This window comes from Hippoglossus hippoglossus, chromosome 22 (genome assembly GCF_009819705.1).
Source record: "Hippoglossus hippoglossus isolate fHipHip1 chromosome 22, fHipHip1.pri, whole genome shotgun sequence".
NCBI lineage: Eukaryota > Metazoa > Chordata > Actinopteri > Pleuronectiformes > Pleuronectidae > Hippoglossus > Hippoglossus hippoglossus.
Window position 1 is genome coordinate 6,453,306 of NC_047172.1, and position 9,564 is coordinate 6,462,869.

At 44.1% G+C, this 9,564-nt stretch overlaps 1 protein-coding gene across 1 annotated transcript in view; it reads right to left on the bottom strand.

Moving 5' to 3' along the window:
• ppp2r3a (protein phosphatase 2, regulatory subunit B'', alpha) overlaps positions 1 to 9,564 on the bottom strand; it is a 53,408-nt gene that overhangs the window by 22,754 nt on the left and 21,090 nt on the right. The window contains exon 2 of the mRNA XM_034577123.1: positions 8,865 to 8,937. The gene's annotated coding sequence lies outside the window, so the exon portion shown is untranslated. The remainder of the gene's footprint in view (positions 1 to 8,864; positions 8,938 to 9,564) is intronic.

Here is a 9,564-nt window from a genome sequence, read left to right on the forward strand (position 1 = left end):
GAGGAGAGAGGGCGAGAATGAGGGGAAAGGAAGAGAGAGAAAGAGAAAGTAAATCGTTAAGGAGGTTGATACTTGTGAATGTGATGTGCTGAGGGAGCATGAGCAGACAATAATACCATCCAGATGACATGTGATGATATGTAGCTTTGTCATCAAAGAATTCCTTTCCTTTCACATCAACCTCAAATACAACATGACGCATGTTCAAAATAAAAAGCAGGAGATAGAAGAAGAGTGAAGGGTTAAAGAGGCTGAGCAGGAAAAGGACGTGACTCCCTCTTTCATCACAGCAGATCTACAAAGAGTCGTCTAAAAACCTTGCTGAGAAATCATGACTCAGTGAAAATAAAAGGCAGGTGTTGTGGAAAGAGAAAACACCTGTTGCTTTCACCTTTCTGTCCAATGCTCCGACACAAATCCTGTCTATGAGTCTATTCTACTATAAAAAAAAACTGAAACAGACAAAAAAGAGAAAGAATTCAACATGGGAGTTCTCTCATTCTTTTTTTCCTGTATCGATCTTTCTCATTTATGTTTCACTCTCGTTCTCTATATCTCTCTCCCTCTATCAGTTAGTTTAAGATGCTCTTGTGTCTTTGTTACCAGTTTCTTTTTTCTGTGTTTTGCTTTTTTCCTTCCTCCATCATAAAAGCAGCACATTCCTCATGGCTGTATCCTACGCATTCATGCCCATTCATACTGTATTCATATAAACATTAAGTTTAATATTGGTTGAGACGACGCTGCTATAGCAACAACCACCTCCAACTTAATCTTATATAAGTTCAGGACTGCAAAGCTGTGGGATGCAGGATCCTCACAATAACCACTGGAATAGAAAGAACAACACTGAGGTTATTAAAACTTGGGATAAGAGCTAAGAGATATATGATCTGAGCAGGGATCGCCGGAGAATTACGGAGCCGGAGTTTTAGACTTAAACGTGTGAAAAAGAGCAACTACAGAGAGGGTGGGGGGGGATGATTGGTGGGTGGAGGGAGAGCAGCTGGAAAGGTGGGGAGAGGGGTTTGTGACACCTGGAAAAACATCTATTAGGAGTTTGTGTGGAAACAACAGGCGGACACCTCATCTCGCTTTCTCTCTGCTGTCTCTACACACACACACACACACACACACATCCACACAAACACACACAAATACCAACACACGGAAACACACATAACAGCTGGATGCTGCTGAATCAGTCTCTTGAGCAGGAAATCACACTTCCTGGTATAAGCTGCACTTGAAATCTCAACAGATAGTTTGAAATAGAATAGGATAACAATTACAGACACACACACACACACACTTCTTTCTCCCTGCAGCACACACACGCACTTAGTATCTGTGTATATATCATAGTAAACGACAGCTTCCCACAGTGATACTGAGCATGTAAACAAACTCCACTGGTGTTTATAATGCTCAACAACCTACACACACAGACACACACAGACACATTCTGAGGTGTGTTTTCAGGCTCTGTCCTGATTCAGCGAAGCTCCGTTTTGTTTTCTCTCTCCTCCGGACGTGTTTTATGGACGAGTCAGATGAGAACGGAGCAGGTATCAGCTTTCATTTCAACGAGCCAAAGCTTTAAGCCCAAATCTGGAATGTCTCTGGACACGAAAAATGTTGGTTTATTTTTACGAGGTCTTGGCAAAAATGACGTATTAACTCCAATTCAAGAATTTCCATTTGAAATGCTTTTATTTTCTAAGCTTTGAATTTAGCCATTGAACCGAACCATTGACCAAACCTTCCTTGACGGTGAATTCCGGGCACCATCTGTGTGCTTAATCCTTTGCTTCCTCTATTTGTATCTATTTATTGTCAAGTTTGTATTCCTCTATTTGTGCTCAATCAACTAAACAAGAGGAGAGAGGGGAAGGTAGATTGGTTGATTGTGTTACTGAGTTATTTTGTCAGAGTAGATGAGATAACTGACAACCTCCTTATTCGCCTCTAACCTTCCCATCCTCTCAATGTCTCCCTCTTCCTTTGCCTCTCCTCCCCTCCCTCCTCCCCTCCCTCCCTCCAGTCTAAAAAAAAATCTCGCCTTCAACCTGACCTTCACCAGGAAGCAGTTAATCACCGGAGGCCACCTCTGTCACAACTTCCAAACCAACCATTAAAAGTATGTCGGTTCATGTGCATGAGTGTGTCTGTGTGTGCATCTGCAATTGTGCACAGAGACAGCGCTTGTGTACTTTGTGCAACTTATGCCGCATGGAAGTGCATGCATGTGCATGTCAATAGGGAACACATCAAGGGGCCAGGGGGGCCTCCCAGGGGAAGTGGGTCTTTGTGAAGAAGAGGGTTCGAACAGTAACCCCAAACATATCCCCCTTAGTGTGGAACAGGTCTAAACCCAGTCACTGTATATGCACAAACACACATACACAGAGCTTGATGCACAACTTCAGAGATCACACAGCGAGAACATAAAGCTCTGCGATGCCATACACATACTAAACAGAGACGAGAGAGAGACCACAGCAGCTCTGTGAATTGACTGCTGCCCTACAATGAGGGACAACAGTAGCTACAAAAGAGGGATTACTGGGCTTTATGCAACATTACTCTCCTCTGAGAACACACACACACACACACGGAAACACACACACACACACAGTCTGGTGGAAATGAAATGCAGAGTATCAACAAATGCTTTTCATCCCTTGTTTACAATGTCAGTTTTAAACCATTTTCTTTCTTCTCTCGTCATTTCCTTCTCTAATCATTTCAGTCGCTCACATTTTTCTCACACTCTGCTCTTTACTATGAACTAACTGCAGTTCTGACCCACTTCTCTGCTTCTTTCTGTAATCGCTGCATTAATTATTTACTCTGACACACACACACACACACACACACACACACACACGCACACACACGCACACTACACATTCACAGTCTCTTGAAAATAAAATCAAACTTATTCTGCTGCAGAATTTGTCCATCAGCTCGGTATCAATCATCTGTCGAGCTGGCAGGGAGACAGAGAGACAGAGAGACAGAGAGACAGAGAGAGGGATGCTCTGGCAAACAGCTCTGTCCTTGTCAAGCCTTCACGGGCCACACTTCGATTATAATCATTCTGTGTGTCAGCTGCAGCTGCAGAGAAAGTCGGAGTGAGAAATAAGGAGGAAAATGGCCAAGCTGGCAGTCAGACTGTCCAAAACAGGAAGAGGAGAAACAATTGTCCTACTTGTGCGAATGAAAAGATCCGCAACAAAAAGAGAAATTCAGCAGATACATCAGTGAATTTCAATGGATTTTTAAATATGAATTGGCATTAAACCAGATTTGAATCCAACAAACACAAACCCTTTCTTCTTCCCTCTCGTTTCCCTCTGTCTGATGTCTAATGAAGTAAAGCCTGAGGTACAACTCATTTAAAAAGGAGCTTTCTGTTGATAGTGCCAGATGCACAAGGTCATGAGTCTATCTTGAGGAGAAGGGCTGGAGTTTTCGGGGTCTGGATTACAAAGAAAAGCCCTGGCAGGTCTCACTAAGCGAGAAGCAGAGAGCTGCGCTGCAAACCAGACATCTGCACATGAGCCAAAACACAGGCAGTGGAAAGTGCACGAGACACAACTGAGGTTCGTAAGCCCTCGAGTAAAAAGTAATATATGTAACGTAAATAAGCATCATCGTAGGTTTATGGACAGAGCACATCTGCAGATCGATGGAGGGGCAACGCGTTTAGAAAGTTTGCAGCTGATGCGTTTTCTTACATAAGGTTTAATTTCATAGACCACAGGTAAAATGAATGAGCCCAATGGGTTTTCCCTCACATACATGCACACTAACACCATAATATAAAGTGGGATCTTAAAGACAGGGAGAGGAGAGAAGAAGTTAATGTCGGTTATGAAAACTGAAAGACTGAGTATGTTCAGGCGTGAGGGGGTGAGTGTGTGTGTTTGGGTCTGGCAGAGACTTGGGGGATCTCTGGTTATGTCTGCCAAACTTATTGTCTGGATGAGACCCAGGCTGCTGAGAGCACAAATCACTGGACTCCAGAGACACACACACACACACACACACACACTCACAAACACACATTATATACACACAGACAGCTGTTCATGATGAAATCACGTCTGCAGTTTGATCGAGTACACACTACATTAATGGCCCCGCCCTTTATAGGTCAGAACAGCAGTCAGGGTTGAATGAGGTACACGCAGGCAGGTCTCGGCCTATAGGGAGGGTTTTATGAAACGCATGTGAAGGCATTTTCACTGTAAACAAAGAGAGAAACACAGGACAAAGAGCTCAGTGATTTATATTGGTATGGTTCATATTCATCTTTATGTTATGGCAGCAGCTGATTAATGTGTTTTCTATTACTTTCTCCAACCGGGAAACAAACTCCAGCCTCCAGAAGACACTGCCCAGAGGACGCATGCATAAATTAAAAAAGCAGTGGTCCTAAAACTGATTCCTGGGGTACGCCACAGGTCAACTCACATTGTTTAGAGAAGTGGTCATCTATTGATAAACAAAATTAATCTTCTGACCTGATTTAAAAACGAATTTCTCCATAATTGCGCAGCAACCTCATCCGTCTGTGCAACATTTTGGTATTGTCTGATTATTAAAAAAAACATTTTATGCTCAAATGCTGTAGCTGTAACTCTATGATTGTGCAGTTCCTTGACGTATCTCTGACTGAAATCGAGCTAAGCTAGGCTAACCCCACATTTAACATAACATACTTCCTCATGTCTGACTGTAATCAGGTAAGTCGGCAATATAGCAAATAAATAATTAAACCAGAATGGCACTTAGTGGAGAGTATATCATCGCCAAGGCCCAACAGTGCCTGTGACCCATGACCCATCCTTTCCACCAAGTTTCGTGGAAATCCGTTCAGTAGTTATTGTGTACTCCTGCTGACAAACACACAAATGGACAGGGCCTGAAAACATAACTTCCTTGCTAATTATGTAATTAAGGAATTAATTAGTCTTGTGGCCTCGTTCAGATTCAACAGCAAAACTCTCTCATTCCGTCGCTCTCACTCGATCCATTATTCCTGCCTTTCTTCTGCTTTTTAATTCCCTCTCTATTCTCTGGCTTTTTTTTTACCTCTTCCCCCTTTTCTCTTTGCTTTATTCTTTCCTCCTCGTCTTTAACTGGCCACACGCTCCTACTTTACAGGCTGAGACGGCACAGGGGCTCCACCACAGATCTATACCTACAGCGCTGTAACAGCTGTTCCCCCCGGCGCTCCTCTCATATCTCAGGAAGGTGGACTGTGGGAATAGCTGAGCAACTCGTCAGGAACTAAACAGTAACTACAGACCACATGGACACACACACACACACACACACACACACACACACACACACACACACACACACACACACACACACACACACACACACACACACACACACACACACACACACACACACACACACACACACACACACACACACACACACACCTGCATGTATAAAACACAATACATCCCCTGAGGTATTGTGTTGAGGGCAGCGAAGAGGATGTTTTTGTGCTTCTGAGCAGATGAGGGAAAACAGTGACTCACGTCTTTTCTTATCCTTAAATATTTCCTGGTCAAAACAGCTTGGCCTTATAAGGCTAACACACACAGTCTTGATCTCATACACACACGCACGCACGCGCACACGCACACGCACACACACACACACACACACTCAGAGATCCTGCTGTTCCTGTGCAGTGAGCACAAAAAAACATGCTGTAAGTACACAACACTGTCGGCCTCATGAGATGATAATGAAAGCTGGCATTGGCTTCAATACATCCGAACCTGCAGTGCACACACACACACACACACACACACACACACACACACACACACACACACACACACACACACACACACACACACACACACACACACACACACACACACACACACACACACACACACACACACACACACACAGTCCATCCTGCCTTGCCTGTGGCTCACTATGACCCAATGCCTGTTTTTAAAAAGCACATTTTGGGTGATGTCATGATTCTGGTCATGTTCTTCTACGGAGACACACAATTAGGACACAGACACACACAAAAACACACACATGCTTGCACAGAAGACGAAGGATGCACAAATACATCTATTGTGATGCGCATAGACAGCTGACCTGATTTCAGTCACTCAACTGTTCATTCCTGCTACCACCTACAACCCAGACGCCAAAGGCAACCAGCCTCCACCAACCACAGCGACCAGGCAGCAGCTGGGTGCACACACATCCAGTACATCAGCTCGAGAGGAGAAGTTTGGTTTTGTTTGTGTTTTGTGCAGCGAGGCTCGAAATCAGTGAACTAAAGCATGAATCATCACGGAGGACGATTCACTTCTCGAAACAAATTCATCACATATTCAGTCCACGTAAGACTGAACAGGAAGAAAAAATCCATAGACTTGTTTGTCTAAGTCGTGAGAAAAGAAATAATCATCACACAAATCAGGTTTCAGCCGGTGGTTCTCACTGGACGTCTGTTCTCTTGATCCCTGATCCACATCATCCTTAAAAACTCAGTCCTGAGCTCAAATTCCTCTTCTCCTGCAGCTGCTCACAACACACTTAGCTCAATATAAACCTACTGTACAATTTACGAAGCCGATCTGATTCATCTGACTTGTGCCTTCTGCTAATTCCAGAAATCTCTGTCTGTGTTTGGCTCGCATATGTTGAGGCCAGTTCATCGTATCACCTTCACGTGTGTATAGTTAAAGGTCCAGGGAAGTAGCGGTTCGAATTTGGTATGATTTCATCAAGCGATACGTTCAATATCAATTAACTTTGAATAGACTGGTGACCAGTGCTCTGGAGCAGCGTTTACTGGGACTCATCAACGAGTAATTTGGAAAAAAATTAACAAAGCAGCGGCATTCTTAGCCAAAAGCAGCACATCTGTGTTTCTGGTCCATCCTGAGATACGAACTGGCCAAACCTGAAACATAAAGCAGCTCCACTTTCAGTTAAATTGCTGATGATGGCTGTTTATTTCAAGTTACAGTGTTTTATTGGGGCACAATTAGCTCTTGTGGTAGCGGAGGAAACCTGAGCTCAGTGAATTACAACAGACATCATAAATCATAAATGGATTGTGCTTTACACGGCTTCAATGTAAAATCTCAAAGACTTCTCTGATGAAAGGAGGCACTTGCCCAGGGTGACAAAAGTGTAAATTTATCAGTAACCCTTTGGTTTTCTGGCTTGACATGATTTTTATCTCGTCAGCGTTGGTTGAGGCTGGATAATGAACATCACTCTGAGCTCAAAAAGGAGGACATGGATCAGATCCCAGACTCATTGCTGGTCAAAGACATTCCCCAGATACCAGACATCACTACAATAACAGACATCAACGTAAGTAACAGACATCACTACAATAACAGACATCTACACAAGTAACCAAAGCAAGACTACACTCAACAATTACATTTTAAAAAGCCATATTCTGGCCCTAAGGGGAAATGTAATGTCTGAATGTCTGAAAGCAACATTTGAAAGACATCTTTACAATGTCATGGGAAGACCCAAAAAAAACCATTCTCACTCCTCTAACGTCGTTGGAAATGTCCAAACACGACGTCTTTTCAGACGTGTTTGTGCTCACGGGACAGTTGCATGTAGGCTGCGGGACTTTGTGTATATAATGAGACAAAGAGACGAGATCTCCAGATTTTACAGAAAGCCATATAAGAACATGTTTAGACTGGAGCGCTGAGGCCAGACTAACTAGTCTGAGGGCCATCTATCTGTGTGTGTGTGTGTGTGTGTGTGTGTGTGTGTGTGTGTGTGTGTGTGTGTGTGTGTGTGTGTGTGTGTGTGTGTGTGTGTGTGTGTGTGTGTGTGCACGCGCGTGCGAGTTGACTGCTGTCCCTGTCCATCAGAGGGTCATATGAGGAGCAGATTAGGGTTTCTAACCGCAAACCCCTGTCGCCATGGCCCATCGTCACGGAGACGGTGAGGAGAGTCATCGTGTTCCGATCCACCACTGACTCATCCCTCCTTATCTTGCCGCCATGTGCACACACACACATACACACACACGCACGCACACTCACACCCAAAACCACATCTAAATCAGGACTTTGAGGTGCAGCGTGTTCTTCCTCGTCCCCTCTCCTGCCCCAACATCTCGACCAGTCATATCAGTTTAAGCCCCAACAAATTGACGCCAGCATCTAAATTAGTGTTGCAACTAATGATTTTAATTATCAAAACTGATGGTTTTCTAAATGAATCTACAGAGAATAGAAGAGAATAAATAATTAAAAAAAATATATCATCACATTTGAGAAGTTAGAACTGGAGATTCCTTTCTACGTTTGCCCGTGATGTGGCGGCTTCGGTACCTCTGATGGGATTTTACTTGATTGTCTGTTTCCTAAATGTGGAGCTGACGATCAAAACTGAAACGCAGCTCAAATAAGTCTGCAAGATTGATGGTCAAGACTGAAACTCTAAACACCTCATACTACCACGATTTACTGACCGTTGGCTCCGACCAACCCTGCAATCAAAACTTCCATGATGTGTGCCGGAGCGGTAATTTGGTATCAATGGTCCCAGGAGTCCGTTAAGTAATCCCTGCTATTAGTGGATTTTCTCCCCCTCACGGACCCTGACTCAGAGCCACGTAATATATGGTTATTGTTGTACTTGTCCACCGCAGGGCCTGATTCATTGACTGGGCTGGGAGCCACGTCTTACTGTACGGTTCGATTCCAGCAGCAGCAGCAACCGTGACACACAGGACCAGCTGTCACTTCAAGCCTGTTAGAAGGTTATTTACAACCCAACATACAAACAAGACCATAAACTGGGACCATGCTCACCTCTGCCTCAACTCTCCTCCCGCCCCTTCTGTTCAACGTGCGGCTGTGCGTTAACCTCAGCGCGGAGGGAAATCTGTGGGAACAACAGTAAAGACATAACACAAGGGTTTAATAGATAATAAACAGCTGATGGGATTCATTACAGCTACGGATGAAAGTGAAGCTCTGTTAGAAAGTAACTGGATTGTTTCTTTATAAGACCAGTTAACCCTGCAAATAAATGCATTAACACAAACACACACGAGAACACAGAATGAAAAACACGAACCTCTCTTGCCATCTCTCTCCTTCTCTCTCTCTCTCACACACACACACACACACACGCCACATCCTCTGTTACCGGGTTATTTTCTTCCCCAGTGTTTAGAGTCTATTCTCGGAGTTGTGTTTGTGCATGTGACCCCGGTGGCTGCTCACGGTCGAATGTCCCGCTGCCTTTTCATGTCAGGGGAACGTATGTGTGCACATGTTTCTGTGGGTCTCAGTGTCTCCGTGTGCGTCAGAAACAACCTTATCCACGGCGAAGGGGCCATCACTCCTTTCCAGTGCCTCCCAGTATCTGACCATTTCTCCCCGTTTTCTCTCCTTCAATCTTTCACCTGTTATGTCCTAGTCCACACAAATTGGATATTTTGCCAAAAGACGTTTTTCCTTTTGCGTTTGGGCCTCTCGTCCACACACTAATGACGTTTTAAGCCCG